This window comes from Microcaecilia unicolor, chromosome 13 (assembly GCF_901765095.1).
Source record: "Microcaecilia unicolor chromosome 13, aMicUni1.1, whole genome shotgun sequence".
In the NCBI taxonomy this organism is placed as follows: Eukaryota; Metazoa; Chordata; class Amphibia; order Gymnophiona; family Siphonopidae; genus Microcaecilia; species Microcaecilia unicolor.
Genome location: NC_044043.1, coordinates 73,588,084 through 73,614,694, shown reverse-complemented (window position 1 = coordinate 73,614,694; position 26,611 = coordinate 73,588,084). Strand labels below are relative to the sequence as shown.

Sequence of the window (26,611 nt, the reverse complement as noted above, 5' to 3'; positions counted from 1 at the left end):
ACTCCCTTTTATTCCCAGCATTGTCTGATCCAGTTCTGGTTCTGCCACTCTACAGGCAGGGGCACGCAGGCCTGCTTTTCTTAGGGAACTCAAAACTAAAGCTCCTTCTATGCAGCGAGATAAAACCAGAAGGGGAAGGGTCCCATCCAGAGCTAGTTGGTCATGACCTTGGCTTAATGTTCTTTTGAAGCATTTTTGCAGAGAAACCCCACAGTAAACTGGACCTTTTCTTTTTTTTTTTTTTTTTGAGACATCTGAGCTCACTAGTTTCTAGAAACTTTGAGCTAGACATAACAGTCCCCAATCCTGAGAAGCCACTCCCAGATAGCCACAAGGCTCACCAAAACAGACTAAATCTGGGGATGATTTAAGGCATGTAACCTCGGGCTCCACACCCATGGGATTCTCGCTCATCAACACATCAAGCAAACTCTGCAGCTGGGATGGAGAGCTTGGAACTACAAAACAAAACAAAAAAAAATCATACACAGAACAGACATTAGAGCCTAGTTGGACCCAGCTGGGAAACCGCCTCTATGTGCCTTCATTTATTTATTTCCAGAAGTCTTACTCTAGACAAGCTTAAAAACAAACAAAAAAAAAAACCCTGCTCCCCTCTCAAGAGAATCAATTTTGCTTGTGTATTTGCCACAAGATAATGCCTTAAAGTCACTGTTCTCTCTTTCCTTTTGGGAAAGAAAATGCCTTTTATTATGATAAGGGGCTATTTAAATGCCTGCTGGTTCACTAGTTTCAGAGAGGGGATGAGGCCCTGCAGGGGTCACTGATCTCTGAAAGAGACACAGAACTCAGCCCCAAGGATGTCCCTTTGGGAATAAGCCTCACTCAGCAATATGAAGAGTTCTGACAGCACACCACAGGGTGAAACCTATTCCAACGTTCTGACTATGCCCCTGTGAAACCACACTGGATGGGGGACTTAATGCATGCTGTTGTATTTCATTTGCATATGCAGCCTCCTTGCTAGAATGCCCAAAGAGAAGAGTGACAATGGGGGCTTTGGACAAAGATGGCCAACCCAAGTCAGGTCTTGAGAGGAGGAGTGGGGAGCTGCAAACACCTCATTTTCCAAAGCAAGGAAAGCATGCATGCGAACAGATCGCCATTGTATGGAAATGTTCCCTAGGGTTATTTACTGGGGAGATTATAGATACCCGACCTCTCACTAGCCTGAAATGACCACAGCTACCCAGCCAGGGCTTAAATAGAACTAAGCATGTTGCAGGTTTTTTTTAAAAAATGAATTCGAACATTGGAAAACCTTTGTATTTATTTATTTATTTATTTTTAAAAAATGTAATCCACTGTATCCTCAGCTCTAAACGGGGCACAAGTCCGTATGCATAACCATAACATAATCTCTTCCCTAAGAAGAAGAGGCGCCTTAAAACAGTTCCAACAAAAGCCCCCCCCCCCCTCAAAATGACATCCCTGCCCAAGTGAATCGAGCTGCGGTTTTGTCATGTACAATGGGCAGAGCAGCTGGGGACTGTAAAATAAATCCCAAAGAATTCCTCACCCTGAGGTATACATATTATATACACATATATAAAAAGAAATCCCAGCGCTGGAGCGCAGCCAAGGACTCAGGCTAGCCTAAACCAGGTCAGAGAGGCTGAGCAGGAAAAAAAGCCTTTTTTTTTTCATTTGGTCGTTTTCTTTGGCAGCGGTTGTGTGGGAACTCAGAATACAGTGTTGATATTGAGAGGGTGGGGGTGCATTTGTGTGTGTGTGTGTGTTGACTGCTGCTGCTTTCTACTGGGTTGTGCAGGAGTGAAGTTATCTCCTGCTGTAGCTTCCCCTGCACATTCCCAGCTGAAAGCAGCGTTTGCTGCTCTCTGTGAGCTACATCCTGCAATGTCCTGGAGAGGTTTGATCAAGTTGGCTTTTTATTCCCCCCTCCCACTCCTGTTTTTTTCACACAGATTCTTCAGGCTACAACACGCTCTACCTTCCACAAGAATCACTGTAGCTGATGTAGGTTTGTAATCCTGTTGCATTTCACACCCTCTATGAAAGGGGAAGAAGAGAAAAGGGCAAATCTTACCCCCTTATCTCAGAAGCTGAAAGAAAATTCTTGTTTATATTACCTGGAAAAAAAAAACCCCTCCCTTGGACTGTGCGCTAATGGACACTAGAAGTGAATCGATTTGGGGTTTGGCTCTTTTCCCCTGGAGCCGGAATTTCCCGAAAGCATCCTGAGACTCTCCACGTAGCACGTCTAAACCACGCGCCTGACACTGGAAGCGAAGCAGAGCTGGCTTACGATGGCATGAACTGCTGCAGGGTGTGAGGAGATATATGTGTAACTTAATGCTTTATCACCAGCCTGTGCTATTAATAACGTGGACCCTGCATATGCATTAGAAGAAATATTATCCTCCAGGGTTTCATAACCCCTTCTATTTTCACAGATTCTCTCGTGATCTCGCTAAGGTTTTAGATACAGAAAGGTTCCTTCTACTTTGTACACTCTTATGGTTTTACTGATGTAGTAGTACTGATATACAAGTTGATATATCAAACATATAAATGGCGAGTGACCGAACTCACTCGCAAATGCGCAGTAAAGACCCTCTCTGTCCCGCCCCCGCGTCAATACGGGACAGAGAGGGTCTCTACTGCGCAAGGGGAGGGACGAAACCGCCGTCGCTACCGCTTCCCCCCCCCCCCCAAGGTCGCCGCCACCACTCCCCCCCACCCGGAGTCACCGCCGCCACCCACCCTCCACCCAGGCCGGGCTCTCGCTCCGCTATAGAAACAGCGTCAACGCAGCACACAGCTCAGCTGAGCTGCCATCGGCCTTCCTTCCCTGCCTGTGTCCTGCCCTCGCCCACGAGGGCGGGACACAAGCAGAGAAGAAGGACGGCAGCTTATCTGAGCTGTGTGCTGCGTTCCCGCGCTGTTTCAATAGCAAAGCGAGGGCCCGGCCCGGGTGGAGGGGTGGCAGCAACTCCGGGGGGGGGGCCGTAGCGGTGACCTCTGAGGGGCAGCGGCGAGCTCGGCGGCGGGGGGGCCTTGCAGCGGCGAGGAGAAGGGGCCTTTCAACCCCCTCCCCCCCGTCCTATACTAGCCCGTTTTTACGGGCTCAACGGCTAGAATATATATATATATATATATATATATATATATATATATATATATAATACGGTTTTTGTAAGAAAGCAAAAGTCTAATATAAAGAAAAAAAAAGAATCGTCAGAGATATATCAAATCTTGGAAGAGCAAATACTTAACTAGTATAATAAACTTCCTGAGCCCCTACGTCTTGCCCCATCCTTGGCCACCTTTAAATCTAGACTGAAAGCCCACCTCTTTAACATTGCTTTTGACTCGTAACCACTTGTAACCACTCACCTCCACCTACCCTCCTCTCTTCCTTCCCGTTCACATTAATTGATTTGATTTGCTTACTTTATTTTTTGTCTATTAGATTGTAAGCTCTTTGAGCAGGGACTGTCTTTCTTCTATGTTTGTGCAGTGCTGCGTACGCCTTGTAGCGCTATAGAAATGCTAAATAGTAGTAGTATCTCAGCATGCAGGCAGTGTTTTCTGTTTAAAACAACACAAAGATCTGTGTCCTCACGCACCTGGAGGCTGTTTATGTCACACACATGAAAAGAAAATTATATTTTCGAGTAACCATTTTGCAATTTCCTTCAGTGATCTGACTGGAGGGCAGACTGCAGATAAACACTTCTGGCTTCTCTCCCTTACTCTCCCAAAAGCATCTACGCCCTACAGTTTTTGCATGGCTTTCCTACCAATAGCCATGAGTTTTCTAACTGAAGTTAATTTTAATTTAATACAAGCTTGTATAGACCACAGCTTTCAATATAATGATTGTACAGAGTGGGACACAATGTTAAACCCCCAAATTATCAATAACATACAATTACAATCCTAAAATTCCATCTACAATCTTACCTTTAAGTATACATCCTGCAGTCCCAATCATATTGAAAATGTACAGTAACATTCTGTAAAAATCCAGAGGCCCAAAATTCAAAATGATTTAAATGGCCAGGAGAGGTTCCAGGCCGTTTGAATCATTTGGTCGGGACTAACCAGCAATGTTCAGCAGCACAAAACCAGACAGTGCTGCTGAATATTGCCGCTAAGGGCTACTTTCTATTTATGACACCTAAAAAATCAGCGCTGAAATAAATACGCCTAGGCATAGTCTATAAACTACACCTAAAGTTAGGTGCGGTTTATATGCCTAAATTTAGGAGTAGTTTATACAATATGCTCAGCGTCCATTTCCTGTAACTATATTTAGTTGCGGCCATTTATACAAATTAAAACCTGGTAACATAGTAGATGACGGCAGAAAAAGACCTGCATGGTCCATCCAGTCTGCCCAAGACAAACTCACATGTGTATACCTTACCTTGAATTGAATTTGTACCTGTCCTTTTCAGGGCACAGACCATATAAGTCTGCCCAGCAGTATTTCCCGCCTCCCAACCACCAGTCCCGCCTCCCATCACCAGCTCTGGTACAGACCGTATAAGTCTGCCCTCCCCTATCCTCGCCTCCCAACCACCACCCCCTCTTCCCCCCAACTGCTCCGCCACCCAATAAATGCCAATGCCTACCTTATGCACATAACGAGCACGTTCTATAATACGTCAATGCAAGGAATGCCCATGATCCACCTATGCCCCCTCCTGTGGGCACGCCCCTTTTCAGATCTGTGTCTTAGAATTTACACGCATCACTTTATAGAATACGCTTAGAAAGTTATGTGCATAAATTCTATTTAAAGCCAAGTAGTGGCAATAATTGCTTGGTAAGTGGCAATTATCGGCGTTGATTGGCTTGTTAAGTCAATTAAGTTGTGAACGTAAAACAGAATATGATCAGATTTGTGCGAACAACTTAGGTTGCACTATATGTAGAATTTCAGGGTAAATGGCTAACCCCTAACCAGCAAGGTTAGGGGCAGGCTGGGGCAGGGAGTAGGCGGAACAAGGCCCTAGCCGGTTAGCGCTAACCGGCTAGGGGACCCTTTTACTAACGTGTGCCGAAAAATGGCCTGCGCTGGTGTAGGCATGTGTATTGGGCATGTGCAGGTCCATTTTTCAGTGCACCTGCAAAAAAGGCCCATTTTCTGGCCAAAAATTTATGTGTGGCAAAATAAAAATTGGTGCACATCCATTTTGGGCCTGAGACCTTACCGCCACCCTGTAAGGACTCACGCTTTAACCGGGAGGTAATTGTCAAGTGTGCATACACTGACGATTACCGCTCCGTTAGCGCCACGCGGTAGAAAATAGAAATTATTTTCTGCGGCACGTTTTGGACACGTGTCAAAATTAGAATTACCACCCAGGGCACGCGGTAGCTGGGTGGCAGTTCTAATATGATGAATGTAGGCACCTACACACCTTAGTAAAAGCGCCTCTAGGTAAGCACATAAAGTTAGGACAGAAAAAGAAATGTCCACACTTTATGCGTCGTGATCAACTGGACACCGGTCTGAATATCAGCCAGGACTTGCACAAGCTCTGGTGGCCAAGACATCCATAATTATTCCCAGATGTTCAGCGCCAGTGCCTCAGCACCAAATATCCTGGGCTAATTTAGCCGGTGACAATCAACGTTAAAAAAAACTCTCTGATCATGAATCGGGGGAACCAAGATGGCATCAGAGTAAGACACTAGTGCTGGGTGCTCCCGCGTTGGTGATTTTTTACCTTTTTGTTGTAATTCCGCAATGCCTGAGCGCAGGGGGAAGCTGCGAGGAGTTCCTTCCTCTCCACTGGCTCCCAGCCCTATGCAACAAGTCGCTATTACAGCTTATGCGGTACCCTCTCTATTGTCATGAGTTTCTGCTGCTGGGGCAGGGAAGAGCCCCAGTTTGGACAGCGAAATTTCGCTGAGCCCAGGAGGACCTACTATTCCCCCACACACACACTCCCCGAAAGCACCGCTCAACATTTCTTACCGCGAGGCGTGGAGGACGCCAGTAATTCTGGCATTGCGGAGGCGGTTCAGCAGGTGAGCTCTGGTGGAATGGATCCCGTTGTGACGCGAATAGAATCTTTTGCACTGCTATTGGGGGAGGGGGAGAAGTAAACCAGAGAGTCCAGTGGAACAGGAGGAGATCAGTCTGGAGCTGTCATTACAGGTAAGTGATCTGCCTCTGCATCGACGCCACTGGTAAAGCCTGGACACCATGTGGATGCCATCACGAGTTTGCCCCAGGTTGCCTCTTCTGTTAAACCGCCTCTTTCCTTTACTGTGGCAGCCTGAGCAAAACAGGAAGTTACTTAAGGCGGCTGCAGTAAAGGGAAGAGGTGGGTGCCAGCAGTGGCATGGCAGTGCATGGGAATTGCTGTCGCTGCCGGGTTTCGAATGTCACCGTGATGAGGTAAAACACCGTGAAGCCGCCCCCCCCCCTCTCCAAGATGCTGCCTGAGGGCTCCGCCTCTGGTGGCCCAATGGTCGGGCTGCCCCTGACTATTGCACACTGACTGACTTGCCCTCCTTTCTTCCTAACAGTCCTCCACCTGGATACAAACTCTGCTTCTGTGGAATCCTTCCACTACCTGGGGATCAGAAGCTAGGTCTGGAACTCTAATTCAGGTCCTCTTTAAGAAATGCAAAATCAGGGCTCAGTTATAAACCGGTCCTTCCTTGGCAGACCAGCGAATAACAATTCTATCACTGAATTAAAGGCTCTTGAGAGTTTCAGGCACACTGGAGTCATCAGAAACATAACAGGCAACAATCTCGACCCTTTTACTACAAGGAAATGGACTGATTTCACCCAAAATAATTCTTAATAAAGATCGAAACAATGAACCAGAGCAACATAACTTTCTTTAATTGGTTGAAATACGAAATAAAATCTTTTTTGAATAGATGCCAAGGTCATGACTTTTAAAAGCATTTTAAATATTTTATTGCTAACTGAAAGCTGAAGCATTTTTACAAGAAGGATAAAAATAATTGTTGTGATCACCAAGAGAAGTAAACGGCATTAGTGGATCTTCTTTTAACTCCTTCCTTTTGGACAGCTGGTTCTCTATTAATACCTCTTGGCAAATTTATGGGCCTGAACATGAGGGTATGCGACATCACTTATTTATTGGAATTTATTAGCTGTCTTTTGGGGCCCTTTTACCAAGCTGCGGTAAAAGGAGCGCTGTGCTAGTGGCAGCCATTTTTGCCGTGCGCTGAGGCACTTTTTACCGCAGTGGGTAAAAAGGCCAAAAAAAAAAAAAAAGAAATAGCCGTGTGATAAGTTCACACTTGCCGTGTGGCCATTTCAGGGGGAGCACTCAAAATGCGGTACTGCCCAGGGTAGTTCCATGCGCTGGAAAATCAGACCTAATTTTCTGCAGCGCCAGAAATGGCACATGCTGGGGGGGGGGGGGCAGGACTACCACCCATGTTACTCCTTGGTAGTTCCGGTTTGGTGCACGGCAAGCCTTTAGTAAAAGCCTCACTACAGCTCAAATGCATTGAGACAATTCTCTAACTTGGTGCCAAGATGGAGGCGCCACAATGGGGCACATGTTGCACCAATTCCACAACAGCGTCTAGGCGAGCCTGAGCCATTGCGGAATGATAGTGCAAAGCCGTGTTTGGCCTGCCAAAATGCAGATGTGCTCACTTACAGCAGCTCGATGGTTGGTGGAAGTTGTCATGCCTAAGTGTGCCATGCAATGCACGCAACGGACAGTATTCTCTGAGTTGTGCATGTCGCTTGGCAACACGCCCAAGCCCCTCCTATGCATACACTTCCCTTGCAGTTGCTAAGCAACACTGGTGCATAATTTATAGAGTAGCGCCTAGCACTTATGCACGTAAAAGGCGATTATTGGTGCCTCGGCACACATAAATGCTAGTATTCTATAAACCTCTCCCCCTCCCCGATATTCAAAAGCATTTAACCGGCCAGGATCGGCACCTGGCTGGTTAAATACCCGTAACCGGCTATCCGGCGATATTAAGCCGGGAATAGTCGGCTATCTCCCGCTCAATATCACCGGTTGGCAGCTAGCAGATAGCTGGTTATATCGACCGATTTTCAGCCTTACTTTAGCGGCTATACTTGGCCGCGTGAACACCTGGGATATCTTTGGCCAGTTAGAGGATAACCACCTAAGTCTGAATATCAACATAGCCAGTTATCTTCTAACTGGCCAAAAATAGACAAGATATTCAATGCCAGTCACTGGAAACGGCCCATCATTGAATATCCAGGTTTAGCAGTGGCTGCGGGAGTTTGAAAGGTTTCTGAAAGGGTAGTTTATAAACTGTACTGTATTAGATGTGTACATTTTATTTTATTTTTTTTAATTTTTACTATACTATTGTATTTTTGCACATTTGTCTTATGACTTTTTAATTGTACACCGCTTAGGACTGCAAGGATCGAGCGGTGTATAAATTCTTGGATTAGATTACATTAGAACAGACACTTTGTAGCCAGGCTTCTGTTGCAGAAACACTATGCTTAACACTGACTTGCATGTGATATGCAGGCTGAACACACAGCAGACATTTCTCTAAAGATTAGGTATTATTAGGAAAGGAATGGAAATCAAAAATGAGGACGTTATAATGCCTTTGTATCGCTCCATGGTGCGACCGCACCTCAAATATTGTGTTCAATTCTGGTTGTCGCATCTCAAAAAAGATATACTGGAATTAGAAAAGGTGCAGAGAAGGGCGGCAAAAATGATAAAGAAGATGGGACAACTTCCCTATGAGGAAAGCCTAAAGCGGCTGGGGCTCTTCAGCTTGGAGAAAAGGCGGCCGAGGGAAGATATGATAGAGGTCTGTAAAATAATGAGTGGAGTTGAACGGGTAGATGTGAAGCGTCTGTTTATGCTTTCCAAAAATACTAGGACTAGGGGGCATGCGATGAAGCTGCAAAGTAGTAAATTTAATATCAATCGGAGAAAATTTTTTCTTTACGAATTCGTTGCCAGAGAATGTGGTAAAGGCGGTTAGCTTAGTGGAGTTTAAAAAAGGTTTGGACAAGTTCCTAAAGGAAAAGTCCATAGGCCGTTATTAAATTGGACTTGGGGAAAATCCACTAATTCTGGGATAAGCAGTATAAAATGTTTTGTACTTTTTTGGGATCTTGCCAGGTATTTGTGGCCTGGATTGGCCACTGTTGGAAACAGGATGCTGGGCTCGATGGACCTTTGGTCTGTCCGAGTATGGCAATACTTATGTACTTATGATTTCTTAAAAGGACTGTCTTTTTCACATAGAACTGAACCCAGACAACCTACACCAGAGTTTCTCACTTTGCCCTCGATCCTCTCAGCCAAGCCATCAAGATTTGAAAAACTTAATCTGGCTTGTACACCAAAACTATGCACACACAGCTTATGAATGTTAATCTGGACAACTGGAGAAATAGCTTTGGCTCGGAGTTCCAAAGTAGGAGTCTGGGGGACCCTGCAGGAAAGGAAAACTAGAAACTCTAAAGTTCTTCAAACCAAGGAGCCATCAGATTTCAAAACGTTGCATCTCCTTCTAAGTCAGTGATTCCCAAACATGCCCTGGGGGAACCCAGCCAGTCAGGTTTTTAGGATATCCACAATGAATATTTGCATACACTGTCTCCATAGAAGCAAATCTATCTCAAGCATATTTATCATATTGTGGATATCCTGAAAACCTGTCTGGATGGCAGCCCCTGTTCTAAGCAATAACGAGAGCAAAAGATTTAAATTTAAATTAAGCACAATTTTTCAAAGTTCCCCTCTTCCTGAAAGTTAACAAATCTGCTTATACACCACTCGACTCACCCCAGTCCAGTCAGGGCAGAGTTCACTTTCATTTTCAATTACTCACGAATGGCTGGTGGGAAATGCCAGCACTAGGTCTAAAGGTTCCTTGTGGACTAAGAGGCAAGGCTCATCACTTTGAGATCCATAGAAACAGGGCCCCCGAGAGACTTAGCCGGGCCCAGGCCAGGGCCACTGCCGCCCCCCCCCCCCCCAAGATCATCGCCGCTGCTGCCCCCCTCCCCCCAGGATCGCCGCTGCAACTGAGATACCTTGGGGCAAATTGATCTCATGCATAATCATTGGAAAAATCCTGAAAACCCGACTGGGTTGCAGCCCTCGAGGACTAAGGTTGCCCACCCCGGTCTAGAATCTGCCAATATGTACGCCTACCTTCAAAACTGCACACCATCACATTTTTCACAAGAACACGTAGCCAGAATATTGGCATTAATGCACATATACACACCTATGTGCCTGAATTCTGATCATTTAGGCACATCCTTGGTATCTAAATGTTGAAGCCCTCTTTACACAATACCTCTTATTCACATAGGTCCCGATGCTCAGAAGCAAATGTGGGCATTAGAGGCCATTAGAACTGGACTAGCACCCATATTTGCAAGCGCACTAAGCTCAGAGGGAAACAGTGCAAGAAACAATGCGTGAACCGAGGAACAGTGCAATAAGCATGCTAATGCGTTCAAAAGAACGCAGACGGAGTCATTTCATTTTCTCTCTGATGTTCAACAAACAGCACTGTTGAAGAAGGGCTCCGTTAACATTGGAAACCCTATGCCAGCTCGGAGCTGATGTTAGGGTGTTGTGCCAAGCCTGCACCGGGGTGTCTGTACAGCCTGAAACCGGAAAGAACTGAATCTCCGGCCCTGGAGTAGCAGCAGTGAGCAGCGGGCAGACACTGCTCTAATTGGGTGAGAGGGAGAAGCTTGGTTCTGTTAGCCAGAGGAGGGGATGTGTTGCTGATCCGAATGGCACTTCGGATCAGGGGCGTAGCCAGACAACAGATTTTGGGGATCCCCACCAGCTACCACTAAACGTGTGCTACTGTTGGGTGGGCCTGAAGCCTAAGTGGGTGGGCCCTGGCCCACCCAGGCCCACCTGTGGCCACGCCACTGCTTCGGTTGGGACGTGGTGGACTTTGTTACAGGGGCGGAGAACAGCGATGCCCTCACTGCAGTGAAACAAGTTGCTTGCAGTATTTTCCAATCGATCAGTTCTTTTATGCTCTATTGTCCAGACGCACGGTAATGGTGCTCACTATGCAATAGATCTATAAATCCCGTTAGTAATTTCAGCCCTAACAGTTTTGTAAAGCTTCAGAACTATGAGAAGCAGCAACTGTGTTTTCATCCATTTTTTTCTTATTTGGTTGTCATACTGGTTTTGTTGTCTGTCCCAAATGAAAAGACCCCAGCCTCCTGACATCTTTTGTGCATGTGTGCTGGGCACGTCCCCCCCCCCCCCCCCCACAAACACACACACTTTCCAATGCTCGGCGCTAACAGCACATATAAAATTTGCACGCCATTAACACTGGGCACTGGGAAGTTCTTTTTCGGCGCTTGCTGGAAGGGTGGCATTTTCTGGCGCTGTTTTGTACAGCACCACAGTTTTGAGCATTGGGGGGGCCACAGTTGCCACTGAATCTACCAGTAACTGTTGCCGTTACCCACAGTTCCCTCTTCAACCCAACTGTCTTTTATTTTGTGAAATTCCCCTATGGCTATTAGAAACCCATTGTTTTTCAAATGGCAAAACACACATGAACAAGCAGGGACAAGAGCAAATTCCGCAAAAAAAAAAGAAAAAAAAGATGGAAAACCTGCCAGTTTCCGTAGCAAGCTACTGAGAGCTCAGGACCAAATATGAAGTTAAACAAGAGTGGTGCCAGTCAAATAGAGACTTGTGTGCCAAGGTTAGATGATATAAAAGACCAATTTCCATCAAAAGAATAATAAGTGGTTTGTCTGAAAGATTTTTCACTTAGTTGCAAACCACCAGAGAGTAAAGAGCTTTTTATTGTACCCAAACAATATGAAAATAAAAAAAAAATTCAAGCTATGGGATTACAAAACAAAACAACAAAATGAGAAGCCCCCCCCCCCCCCGCCCCCAAAACCCTTTTATTTGACACTGAGAATTTAATAATCTGAGACCACAATGTTGTATCCAGATTAAACTGACAAACCCACAGAGAAATGCACGATCTGAAATATTTTGTTTTCCTCCCGTGATTTGGCCTGTGCCTGGAGGAAGGTGCTGAATGAACATCAATGTCCCTTTCCCGACCTCCATCTGGTCTGCTGAAGTTGGAACAAAAGGTTGTGTAGGCTGTCAGAGGAGCCTAAGAGGCATATTTTCAAAGCACTTTGGGAGGCTAAGTTCCATAGGTTTCTATGGAACTTTGGGAGGCTAAGTGCTTTGAAAATGAGCCTCTAAAAGATACTTTTAACAAGCATCAAACCTAAAGGAAAGGGTCAGTGAAAAAAAAAAAAAAAACGCTCAGGCTGAGAAAATAAAACTGAAACTCAGATGAGGTGGGACTTTCCAGTTCTCTTTAGGTCATAATACAATGGGACAGAGTGAGTCAGGACAGAAAACCTGGGGCGGAGAGGTGGGGAGGGAAGCAGGCAGGAGTAAGACATTTCTAAGGACGAAGAAAAGGGGGAAACGAAAATGAACAAAGAAAATCTAAGCAATTAGAACGTTAATGAGGCCAGAATGCACATAAGGCTTAGCAGATCAAAAGGATAAAAAGTCAAGTTTTTTCTGTGAAGGGATGACAACATTATTTAGCCCAATAGGGTAAGAAAATTAGCATTGGGAAGGGGTTTTGCAACATGGCGTGAGAAAACACCATGATGAAAAGAGAAAAATCGGAATTGAAACCCTGCAAATCTGGAATTTCCTGAACGTGTGATTTATTAATGCAACACAAGGTAGCGATGGGATGCCACAAACACAACATTTGGCTCCACTGTTCTTGTGGCAGGTGTCTCCAAACCACTGCTGCTGTAGCCTAGAGGTCACTGGAAGCCCTCATTATGCAAAAGGCAAGTGGGGAGGGGGGAGGGGAAACAATAGGCCTGAAAGCCGCCTGTCTTTCCTACCCTCACAAACCTCCTCAGTTTCATCCATCCCCCCATCCATTTTTTTTCCTGTGGTCTTTGTTCTGTTGAACAATTGCCTCAATATTCTCCTTCTATGCACTGCCTCTCCCTCAGTTTTCCTTATATTAGCCACAGAAAGCATCCAAAGTGGTACCTCTCCTTGTCTTGAGAGTATTTCATTGCCACCATTCCAAGGGAGTACCACAAATCCTCACTGGTCACCCACTTTGCCATCTATTCCCCCTTCAGTCCGTTTAGAACTCTGCTGCACGTCTTATCTTCTGCCTGGACCGATATACTCATATCACCCCTGTCCTCAAGTCACTTCACTGGCTTCCGATCAGGTACCGCATACAGTTCAAGCTTCTCCTACTAACCTACAAATACACTCGATCTGCAGCCCCTCCTTACCTCTCTACCCTCATCTCCCCTTACGTTCCTACCCGTAACCTCCACTCTCAAGACAAATCCCTCCTCTCAGTACCCTTCTCCACCACGGCCAACTCCATGCTCCGCCCTTTCTGCCTCGCCTCACCCCATGCCTGGAATGCACTCCCTGCGCCCATCCGCCAGGCCCCCTCCCTGCCCATCTTCAAATCTTTGCTCAAAGCCCACCTTTTCAGTGTCGCCTTCGGCACCTAACCACCATACCTTTATTCAGGAAATCTAGACTGCCTCAACTTGACGTTTCGCCCATTAGATTGTAAGCTCCTTAGAGCAGGGACTGTCCTTTTTGTTAATCTGTACAGCGCTGCGTAACCCTAGTAGCGCTCTAGAAATGCTAAGTAGTAGTAAATCAAATTCAGTGTTCCTGTTTGCTCTCACTTTCAACATGGCCATGTTGAATGAGCGAGAGCAAAGTGAACACTGAATTTGATTTATGGTTTGGAATACGATAAACAAAACCTTACTACAACTCTTGAGTGACACAATTTTGAAGGATTGTACCACTCCTGACGTAGGTATCATCACCGAAATCGTTGAGCCTTATCCTTTACGCCACTGTAATCAGAAGTTGAGTGAACTGTGAATCAGTATGGTTTCCTGCTGGATTTGAATAAAGGAACTTTTTAGAGTGCAAGGCTGTTCGGTTCTCACCTCTTTTTTTTGGTATGTTTCTTCACTATTCTGTTTTCCAGAAGATATCATGAGGATTCTTTCCTTCTTTCTCCTGTGTGCCTGTTTGTGGTTACCAGGAAGTATTATGGGAAAGAAGAATTAGGACCCAAAAGTCGTCCATAGTTCAGCCTTGTGTGGATATAAGAATGCGTAATGACATTGTTGACATTTCCTAGAGTTTTAATTTAAAAATCTAATCCTTACTTCGGCCCACAACAAAAGATTTTCACACTGAATGTTGTCCGAATCCATTTAGGGATGTAGTTTTCAACATAGGCTAGCGTTGGGACATGTTATTTTACCACTAACATGCTATTTTAGTCCAGGTCTCATTTTATCCAATGAGACCTAGTTACTAACAGTAAGATAACACATCTTAACATAGCCCATGTTAATAACCTTCCCTCAACTGGATACATGCTCATCCTCTGTTAAAAAAAAAAAAAAAGAGGCTCGCATGTAGATCACAGCCACTGACTTACAAGGAGATCAAAGGCTAATGAAAGGGCAGAAGAACTGAATGAAGATCTTAAAAAGTCCATCAGATCCCAAAGTGTCTGGCCAAACACAGGGGATCCCAGACAACCACAGTCCATAACACAAGCTCAAGGTATACCTGGCGAGCTCAGCAACACTCAACAAGCGGAGTGGCCTAGTGGTTAGGGTGGTGGACTCTGGTCCTGGGGAACTGAGTTCGGTTCCCACTTCAGGCACAGGCAGCTCCTTGTGACTCTGGGCAAGTCACTTAACCCTCCATTGCCCCAGGTACAAATAAGTACCTGTATATAATATGTAAGCCGCATTGAGCCTGCCATGAGTGGGAAAGCACAGGGTACAAATGTAACAAAAATAAAATAGATACTATTTGAGATTCTACATGGAATGTTAATGTTGCTATTCCACTAGCAACATTCCATGTAGAAGCCTGCCCTTGCTTCTACATGGAATGTTGCTAGTGGAAGAGTGGCCTAGTGGTTAGGGTGGTGGACTCTGGTCCTGGGCAACTGGGTTCGATTCCCACTGCAGGCACAGGCAGCTCCTTGTGATTCTGGGCAAGTCACTTAACCCTCCATTGCCCCAGGTACTAATAAGTACCTGTATATAATATGTAAGCCGCATTGAGCCTGCCATGAGTGGGAAAGTGCGGGGTACAAATGTAAGAAAACAAAACATCGCCACTTCTGGGAGAAGACTGAAGAATCTCTACCTCCTGGGCAATATGTACATGGCCAAAGTAAAGAGTCCTGGCAAAAGAGAGAAGGGTGGAGACTGGTCTGAGATTTCCTGCTTTGAGCCTATCACACTAACAATTTTGCCTCCTGTCTTAGGCCTGTGGTAACTCTTTGGAAAAAAGGAACCCTGGTGGCCTTCCTGAAGCTTCAGGCAGTTCCACATTTTGAACCAACATTTTCTGGCTCAAGTCCTACACACATACAAAAAGCGTAAAAACCCTCATCAGTTTAATCACACAGTAATTGGAAAAGGAAAACATTCCACCAAAAAAATATGATGGTTGCATGATTCTTACATTTAGCCTCGCTGGGCAAACATCTCACAGGGCTTTTTATGTTAAGAGTTTGCTTGCATCGTTTGCTAAATTAAATCCTTCAGGGGGAAGCGTGCTAGTTTAAAATTCTACCAGCAAACCTGGTTATGTGTTCTTTGTATGGTCTTCTGTCACCAAACTTTATTATCTGGTTCAATGTATATGCTGTTCACTCCGGGTTTCAAGATTCAAAGGCCTAGGCACGTTAACTTTGTCCAGTTGGTACAAGGTCAGCAAAATACCGTACAGACATGGCAGAGGGGATCAATGCTTCCATTTACGATGCCCTCCACAGTAATGCAAAAAGCGGCATCATTTTCACTCTGATCCAGGATCCTTGCTTATTTTCACCATCCCATTTCACCAGTTTAACCATTTTCAATCCGATCTGGGTTCATGTCTAATGGGATTAGATGCTGCTCTATCTATCTATCTATGGGGATTTATTAACCACCTTTATGAAAAGATTCACCCTAAACTCTTGCCATCTGAGTCCCTATATATTCTTGCATGAAAACCTTTTAGATTACATAGTAACATAGTAGATGACGGCAGAAAAAGACCTGCACGGTCCATCCAGTCTGCCCAACAAGATAACTCATATTTGCTGCTTTTTGTGTATACCCTACTTTGATTAGTACCTGTGCTCTTCAGGGCACAGACCGTATAAGTCTGCCCAGCACTATCCCCGCCTCCCAACCACCAGCCCCACCTCCCAACCACCGGCTCTGGCACAAACCGTATAAGTCTGCCCAGCACTATCCTCACCTCCCAACCACCGGCTCTGGCACAAACCGTATAAGTCTGCCCAGCACTATCCCCGCCTCCCAACCACCAGCCCTGCCTCCCAACCACCGGCTCTGGCACAGACCATACAAGTCTGTCCAGCACTATCCCCACCTCCCAACCACCAGTCCCGCTTCCCACCACCAGCTCTGGCACAGACCGTATAAGTCTGCCCAGCCCTATCCCCGCCTCCCAACCACCAGCCCCGCCTCCCGATCTTGACTAAGCTCCTGAGGATCCATTCCTTCGGCACAGGATTCCTTTATGCTTATCCCACGCATGTTTGAATTCCGTTACCATTTTCATTTCCACCACCTCCCGCGGGAGGGCATTCCAAGCATCCACTACTCTCTCCGTGAAAAAATACTTCCTGACATTTTTCTTGAGTCTACCTCTCATGATGGCAATTTGTTTTTCACCCTTTATGTACTTAAATGGAATTGCTGTCAGGACTGAAAAAGCACAGAAAGACCCCCCCCCCCCCCCCCCCCCCCCCCCCCCGGGACACTTCCTCCAACAGGCCTTATTTTTAATGGTGTTTGCGAAAAGATCAGTTACTGATGCAGTGCACATGCTGTACGGCCATTCTAGGATGTGACTAAATGTTTTCTAATTTTGTCTAGCAAGGTCTAGGGGACATGTTTCCACACGTGCTAGGGCACTAGGAACAGTCCACCCGTCCTCACTCTTGCACACACCATTATACTAGGACACCTAGTTCCTACCAGCGTAAACTATCCAACCTCCCTCTAAACCAAACAAATATTTCTGTTCTGAGATAAAAGCGCCAGTAATCGATTTTAAGGTCATTCCAGTGCCACATTTACCGGACCCCGATCCATTTGATTTGAGCTACACTATGCTTAAAGGTCATATGACTTCCAGACACTAGAGACTTCTCAAATGGGTCAAGTCAGCCAAGATCCACTCGCTTCAGCGCGAACCTTCTGCCAACGGGGCACCGTTGCATGCGAGCAGCTTGCCGAAACCAACCAAGAACTTTTAAAATTCCCCTTTACATACTTCAAAAGTCTATCTCTCTCTCTCTCTTTGGTGCACTAGCAGAAAATCAAAGTGGCCCATGACTTTTATTTTTGTGGGCCAGGGTCTTTGGTTTCAGGACACAATTAGAAAAAGAAAAAAAAAAGATGATGCCTTTTTTATTGGACTAACTTAATACATTTTTTTTGAATAGCTTTCAAAGGCAGTACCTTCTTCAGATCAGAAATGAGCAAAATTTCAGGACATGAATCTCAAACAACAACAATACATTGGCCTCCTGGCTGTTGAATACTTTTTAATTTTGGGGGTCCTTTTACTAAACTGTAGCAGAAGGGGACCCTGCATGTCTTTTTGACGCGCGCTGAAGCCCCCTTTTGCCACAGTGGGTAAAAGGGTGTTTTGTTTTTTTGTTTTTTTTTTTAAAGAAATGGCCATGAAGCAAGTGAAGCAATTGCCGCGCGACCAATTCAGGGGGGAGCACTTACTGCCACCCATTAAGGTAGTAAGGGCTCCCGTGCTGACCGGACAGTGCGCGGCACTGCCCGATTACCGCCGGGTAAACACTGGCGCTACAAAAACAAAAACTTTTTGTAGCGCTGGAAATGGCGCAGCTTGGGGTGGGAACTGCCGCTGGACTGCTGCGGTAGCCCAGCAGTACTTGTATTTTAGCTTGTGGTAAGCCCGCATTGGGCTTCCTGTCGCTTACTAAAAGACCCCCTTAGTGCATTACTTCCTATACAACAACAACTGGTAACTTCAAAGAAAATAAATTCATGAGTGGAGTTGAACGGGTAGATGTGAAGCGTCTGTTCACGCTTTCCAAAAATACTAGGACTAGGGGGCATGCGAAGAAGCTACAATGTAGTAAATTTAAAATGAATCGGAGAAAATGTTTCTTCACTCAACGTGTAATTAAACTCTGGAATTCGTTGCCACAGAAGGTGGTAAAGGCGGTTAGCATAGCGGAGTTTTAAAAAGGTTTGGACAGCTTCCTAAAGGAAAAGCCCATGGACAGTTATTAAATGGACTTGGGGAAAATCCACTATTTCTGGGATAAGCAGTATAAAATGTTTTGTACTTTTTTGGGATCTTGCCGGGTATTTGTGACCTGGATGGGCCACCGTTGGAAACAGGATGCTGGACTCGATGGACCTTTGGTCTTTCCCAGTATGGCAATGCTTATGCACTTACGTACTTCAGATGTACAGTAATATCTTGACCTAGGTACTAATTGGGTATTACACTGTGTATAAAAATAGAATAAGGTATTTGTCCACTTTCCTTCTAATTATACACCTGAGGATTTAAACTGCCTTTCCCTTCTCTGACACAGAAAATCTCCCTGTTCCCAAGCTCTTTGACAGGGTTCATTACTTTCCAGCCTAACACTCTGGCCTATCTTGCACAACCTGTATTAAAAGCTGGAGGAAATTTTTATTTCCGTGCTGGCTAACTCTGCCGACCCAGCCTGGCTGACATGGAAGAACAATGAAGAAAGCCTGGCTGCACAAAATGCTCTTTCAGGGAGAGTTTTTCCACTTGGACAGCCACAAAGTATTTTGGAGTTCAAAACCGTGAGTAAACAACATACATTTCACTCTAAGTAAGTGAAGACCTCAGAACGCACAAGCGCTTCCTTTGCAAATCCTCGGAGGCAGCCAAAAAAAATCGGAGGCTGGAATTAGCTGGAGCTGCATTTGACTGATAACAGAAAGACAAAAAGAACGAAAAAATACTGCAGTTATGGTTGTTCTGGTTTCGGCCAGACAGCTACTGTTCACAACTGGATTACTGTCCTAATTACAGCAACTTGACAGGTTTATTTATCATCTTAATAAAGGAGAATTATTTTATTTTGTCCTCCAATCAGGGTCTGGGATATCTTAAGACTCTTACAGCCAGCCAAATACACACAACAGTCCTTACTATACAAAATCTACACGGCTCCCACAGACAGAGGCATCATTCATGCCATCCTTACTGTGCTAGAAGAGATTGAGAAGTTTGTCTCATAAATCCTCTAAATCAGAAAGATGTAGCGATGCAGTGGAGAAAGGCTGTGGCTTTTCCCTGTCCTGTTCTTCCACTTTCCCCGATGTCAGATCACATTAAAAGCACAATCAATTTTTCTGTCTGGCTATGTGTGGCTTTTTTTTTTTTTTTCATTCAATCACGCTGAGGCCAGAGTTACTTGGCTGTTAGCCAGAGATTCATCAGTAAACCGGCTCCACGTCTGGTGGAATAACCTGGCGACGCCGTGTCCTCTCTCTTCTTTAGGTTGGCTGGAGCTCAAGCCTCACACCTGCTCAGTCCGCTTACAGCACAGTTTCATATTTGCATAGGTGCGAGACGAAAATAGCTGGAAGGCGCTGAGAAAGGACTCTGAATCCTTTTAGAACCTCGGGATTAACCCTGCGTGCTGCTCATTCTCCACGCGGAGCTGTGTTGACAGCAACAGGGGCAGAAGACAAGAAGGTATCAAGTTTATAGACGCAGTCACTCAATACAGTGTGGGCCCTTTAATTATTCTTATTATTCTCATTAATACAGCTTTATCAGATCTGTGCAGCACTTTACAGAGGTACGTAAAGGGCCATTCTAAAACTAAGCACCAGCGTTTTGCACCCCCTTTGAATGAATAAATGCACAGAAAGACAGCACACACATAACCAGCCTAAGGACTACTCCATAAGGGTGTGTAATAACCCCCAAATTTTATATATCGTGCCTAGCGTTTCATGCCAAAATCCAAGCGGATTCTATAACAGGGTGTGTAACTTAATTGGCTTAACAAGCCAATCAGCGTTGTTTAACAGCACTTAACAAGCAATAATGAGCACTAATTGACAATAATTAGAATTTATGAGGACAAATCGCTAAGCGTATTTTGTAATGCAGAGCACCTAAATTTTAAAGCGCGCAGGCAAAAAGGGGTGTTTTAATAGGCGGTGAAATGGGTGATTTGTGGGTGTCCTAAACTTTGCATGCATAGATATAAAATGGCTTAGTGTGCCTAAATCTACACGCCGGGAGTTACACCATGTTTTCGTTGGTGTAAATGGACGTGCGTAGTTTTAGGCACTGGGATATCAACTAAGAGTATTCTAAATCTAGGTGCTGCTTATACAACATGCTTAGGTGGAAACGTTTTCCGTGCGGATTTTTTAGGCACCGTATATAGGCTCTCCCACTAAGTGCTACAGCACCTAAGAGCAAAGGGGGCGATCACATGAGCAGAACCTCAGCAGGACTTGGCTGTGTCTCCCAGTTACGTGCATTAACTTTCAGAATACTGTAAGTTACACATGTTCCAGCCACATTTAGGGGCCCCCAGTTACACCAGGTCATAAGTACATAAGTATTGCCATACTGGGACAGACCAAGGGTCCATCAAGCCCAGCATCCTGTTTCCAACAGTGGCCAATCCAGGTCACAAATACCTGGCAAGATCCCAAAAAAGTACAAAACATTTTATACTGCTTATCCCAGAAATAGTGGATTTTCTCCAAGTCCATTTAATAATAGTCTATGAACTTTTCCTTTAGGAAGCTGTCCAAAACCTTTTTTAAACTCTACTAAGCTAACCGCCCTTACCACATTTTCTGGCAACAAATTCCAGAGTTGAATTACACATTCAGTGAAGAAAACTTTCTCCGATTCATTTTAAATTTACTACTTTGTAGCTTCATCGCATGCCCCCTAGTCCTAGTATTTTTGGAAAGCGTAAACAGATGCTTCACATCTACCCGTTCCACTCCACTCATTATTTTACAGACCTCTATCATATCTCCCCTCAGCCGCCTTTTCTCCAAGCTGAAGAGCCCTAACCGCTTTAGCCTTTCTTCATAGGGAAGTCGTCCCATCCCCTTTATCATTTTCGTCGCCCTTCTCTTCACTTTTTCTAATTCCACTATATCTTTTTTGAGATGCGGCGATGCAAGATGTGTTGATAACAGGTTATTCCAGTATTCTATACCCGAATCTGGGCACCCATTTGCCAGTGCAGAATAGGATCTCACAGGGGAAGACTGACTATTCGGGCAACCGGGCAGTGCCCGAGGGCCCAAAGGCTCTATGGGGCCCAGAGGATCTGCCCGGATGTCCGGTGCACCACTGGTGCTCTAGTAGCCTCAGCGGGAAGGAACGTGTTTTTTCCTGCCCGGCGCCACCGTATTTTAAAACGATGGCCAAGACTCCCTGAGGAACTTTTGTGAGACTGTCGAGACCTGTGAGACTACCACACGGCACCCCCACAGGGGGTTACCGTGGGAGCCCTTACCGCCACCTCAATGGGTGGCAGTAAGTGCAACCTCCCCCCACCCCCCCATCCCCCCCACAAGGCCATGCAGTAAGAGCAATCTTACCGATGGCCATGTCTTTTTCAGCCTTTTTACCAGTTGCAGTAAAAAGGACCTCAGCACACAGAAAAATGCCCCCCGCCGCTAATGCAGGTCCCTTTTTATTGCAACTTAGTAAAAGGGCCCCTTACTGTTTAGTGTACAGTACTGTGAATGTCTAGTAGCACTACAGAAATGGTAAACAGTAGTAGTAGTAACAGTACCTAGGCTTCAAACCAATACACAGCATATAATTTGTAACTAACCACAGTATAAAATAACAACTTTGTAGCAAGGCTGCGTTCCTCACAGTACTCTAGTTACAAATTTGCTAAAAAGTGTTTCTCTGTGACAGGGTGTATCTTAACCAATGCTCATACAAATTTATAGCTTGCAAATTATTGAAATCTTCCTCCAGTTAAATCTCTCCGTCCCCTACTATTTCTGGTATATGTGGTCCCACATGTGGAAGAAATGGGGGGAGGGGGGTTATCATGATTTAGGCTGACTAGGCTGAGAAGCGTTTAGGACCCAACAGTTAAACTACTCATTTGCTTTCTGTCTCCCGAGCCCAAAGATATTGCATAGCAGGTGTCTTGTCAGAAAATAAACAAAACCCCCTTAGTGCCCAGGGAGATGGGCGTGAGGGAAGGGAATGCAAGAATTACTGTGGTCTGTGGGAAAAAAAAAACCCCTATAAAACACACCATGACAGACAGAGGTGAGGAGGCGATTGATTCCCTTTCAATACTGCTCTTGTTTGGCAAGAGGGAGCGTAAACGGGAGACTCAGGCCATGTCCATGGCAGGAGTTCAATCTGAGGTAAAAACCAAGATAAGGGGCAATAAAATGGGACACTGTTTAGCTGGAGTTTTGCAATGGAAAGGATTATGGGTTGGGGAGGGGAGTGGCATGGGAATCTTCCCTAGAGCCCAATCATAAACCAGGATCTTCGGTTTCTGCTGACACCGAATCTGTGACATGAAATTGGCTGATTGGTTTTAGCAGAAACCGAAAACAAAAATGAACCTGCCCCTCCCTAACAGCTCCCACTGGAGGCTGCTGTGGGAGTCTCCTGCCCATGCTGGTCTAAATCTCAGAATGGTTGCCGGGACCTCCCACAAGGCTGCCACGGGAAGTCTTGGCAGCCATTTCTACTGAGCAGGAATGAGTGGGGTCTGTTCCTGGCCCAGAAGAAGCAACTAAACCCATCAGGGTTTCTTCAGGTAGGCCCAGGAAGGGCCTATGGGCAGTTGGGTGGGATGGAGAGGTGGAGCGTGATCGCTTGGGGGGCGGGGCGTTGTTTTGGCTGAAACAAAACCAGGATTTCGGGCCACTTTCAGTGCCAAATCCGAAAACTCAGTGGTTCTCTAATTCTCCCTAACTTCTGCTGCACTGGTATCACAATTCTGGGTAAAAGCAGGAAGCTGACGCACATCGTTACAGAATACACTTAGCGAGTTCTGCACCTAAATTCTAATCAGTGCCGATTAGTTGTCATTTGCCTGTTAAGCCAATTAAGTTATGCGTGGTGTTAGAGAATCCACAACAATTTCGGTGCCTAAATCTAAGCACACCATATAGAATCTGTGGGTAAGTGGCCAGGTTTACCACATAAACAAGACCGCATAAAAGTCTGTCCTATTTCAATGCAGTAAAATATTGACTTAAGCGGCTATGTTTTTAGCCAGCTTAAAAATAACCGCTGAAGCCCACACAAGTTCTAGCTTTGAGTATCTGGAAATACTGCCGATACCTGAATACTGACCCTCTTATCTCCCCTCACCACTCCACTCCTTGCACTATGCTAAACTTTTTATGGCAGAACAACTTAAAGCACTCTTAGTCTGCTGGTGGTTCCGTGCTAGGTCCAACTAGGGTTACCATATTTTGTCCCCCAAAAAGGAGGGCACATGCCCTGCCCCCTTTCACGCCCTCGCTTCGCCCCCTGTCACATTTTCCCCTCCCCCCGTCACACATCCCATCACTCCCCCTCCCCCCACCTTACTACTGCCCTGGTGGTCTAGTGACCTCTTCGGGGTAGAAAAGAGCCCCCCTCTTTCCTGCCCGGAGCACTGCCCTGCATGCATCCTTCCCGTTCGTGATCTCGGCGCCGATTCAAAATGGTCACCGGAGTTGAAGTCTCGCAAGGTCACTCCAACTCTCGGCGGCCATTTTGATTCGGCACCAAGATCACAAACAGGAAGGATGCATGCAGGGCAGGGCTCTGGGCAGGAAAGAAGGGGCTCTTTCCTGCCCCGAAGGCGGAAGAGGTCACTAGACCACCAGGGCAGTAGTAAGTAAGGGGAGGGGAGGCTAGAAATCTGCCCGTTTGTCCAGAAATCCGGACAAACGGGCAGACTGGCAAAATCCGCCTGGTTGCCCGGACATGTCCTCAAAAAGAGGACATGTCCGGGTAAATCCGGACATATGGTAACCCTAGGCCCAGCTGGAATCTAGAAGTCCTTTCTCACGTCACGTTACAGAATGCTGGGAACGGCACAGTTCTGTTTATATGAACACGGACACCATCTTTTACAGGTGATGTTTCGAGGGACCCTTTTATCAAGTTGTGGCAGGACAAACAATTGTGCGGCAAAACAGCTCTATCATCAGGTGTGCCGTTACTCGTGCTAGAAAATAATTTTTATTTTCTAGCATGGGGGGGGGGCAGGAAGTAGGCGTTCCAGGCAGTAAGCGGCCAGTGCTGGCACACTGCCGAGCGCGCTGCCCAATTACCACTGGGTCATGTGAACCCTTACTGCCTTCTAAATAGGTGGCGGTAAGGGCTCAGGCAGTTAAGTGGTTGCACGCTAATTTTGATATCAGCCCACGGCCATCAATGACTCAAAAATGTCTTTATCCTACCACGGTAAAAAGTGGCCTTGCACGCAGCAATCCCACGCACCAACACTACCACAGGCTAGGGAGAAGCTCAGAGGACGCCAGTCCATGAGGGGTAAAAAAAAAAAAGAGAGAGAGGAAACAGGGTCTATGGTATTGGAGGGAAAACTGAGCAGACCTGATGGGGCCCTTGTGGTCTTTGTCCACCATCATGGATTCTATGTCTGAAAAAACTGTTGAAGGCTGGATTCTGCGACTCTGGCTCCAGCCCATAATAATGCACCTACCCAATTCACGTCCGTCCTACTACAGTTCAGTTCTCAGTCTGTAATTCACTGCTGGGTTATTTTAATAATTTAAGAGCTGAAACAAGATTGCAATGCACTGACCATCAGCCTGCATCTTCTTATCCTTACACTTATAATCTCTGAAGCTTTAAACCAGACAATCTCTCTCACTTCCTCCAGAACAGCAGATTTTGCATACATCACAGAAAAATGCTCAGAATCCAAGAACAAGCAGGAATCTTTATTTAACCAGAAAAAAAAAAAAAAGAAAAACCAAGGCAGACAGAACACAGGGCAAGATATGTTTTTTCTTTCTTGAGATCAAAGAGATAAAGAAAGGAAAAAAATCTGTTTTTCTTTCTGAACTTCACTAAAAATGAGACCTCCGGAGCATGTGCTGGACTATTCCACAGCAAACATTCCTGTGACATTACTTGTCACTGTTGGGGGAGTTGAGTTTTGGGGGGTTTTTTTTCTTCAGCTAACGGCTTTCTGTCCATTTGTCACAATGGATCAATATAAGATGAGTGAACTTTTCCATCCAGGACTGGAAGGAAATGGTTGTTGAAAAGAGAAAAGAAAGTGAGCATGAAACACACAGGATGTTGTGGTTACAGAGCCTGGAAGATTTATTTACTAGGAATCTGAGTTAATTAAATGGGAATGTTTCAGTAAGAACACTGAGGAATAGTGGCTATGTTTAAAGCCTCCTGGCTCCACAATTTGATGTTACAAAATGGATTCTTTTCACAATCTCTTTGCTGTTATACAACGCAGGACAAGGTTAGCATACCCGGGGCTGGCTCAACCACTAGGCATGACTGGGCGGCAGCCTAGGGCAGCGGCTTCTTAGGGGCAGCAAAGAGCAGCAGCAGTCAATGCAAAACAGGTCCTGACACCCACGCAAAGGACCTTCAGCACATCAAAATAGTTGAGTCCCGTTATCAAAATCTTGGGGGGGGGCAGTAGGGAAGCCCCCCGATATTCAGCGCCATTTAACCGGCCAGGAATGGATCCTAGCTGGTTAAACAGCCTTAAGCTGGCTAAGCGCTAAGATTCAACGTGAGGTAGTCTGCTATCTCGGCTAAATATTAGTGCTCAGCGGCTAGCCCAGTCACCGGCTATGTCACGTGACGTAGCCAGTTAGCGCCAATGTTCAATCGGCTGACTGGCTAAGATTAGCGGCCAGACAAATCAGGATAATTAGCAGGTTTATTTTTGGCTGCTATAACTTAGCCGGTCAGCTAATGAATACTGGCTTAACTGGCTATGTTCGTACTGGCCTAAAAAAAAACCCCTGGAAATTCTATGTTGGGCGCCGGATATGGTTCACTGCCGACGGCGGGAGATAGAATGGCTGCCTCCCGCAGTCTGACTATCGGCCCCACGAAGCCTAGATGTTAATTGAAGGGAGGTGGAAGGCTGAAAGTTGCGTAGGGCACCCACCGCCCTTACATCGGTTCTGAGCATACCCGTCTGCATCCTTCAGCCTATCTGGGCTTGTGGTTCAAATGAAACTTATCCCAGGTTTCAGTTATAATGCTCTGAGTCTTTATTCACAACTACTTAGTCCCCCCCCCCCCCCCCCATACAAATACACTTTTATTCTCAGGTGAAAGATTGTGGCTCCTATTGAGATGACTGGCGCTGAGAACTCATAGTAACATAGTAGATGGTGGCAGAAAAAGACCTGCACGGTCCATCCAGTCTGCCCAACAAGATAAACTCATATGTACTACTTTTGTGTATACCTTACCTTGATTTGTACCTGTCCTTT

General features: G+C 45.7%; 1 protein-coding gene across 1 annotated transcript in view; it reads right to left on the bottom strand.

Annotated features, from left to right (window-relative positions):
- SKI (SKI proto-oncogene) overlaps positions 1 to 26,611 on the bottom strand; it is a 203,530-nt gene that overhangs the window by 39,023 nt on the left and 137,896 nt on the right. The window lies entirely within an intron of this gene.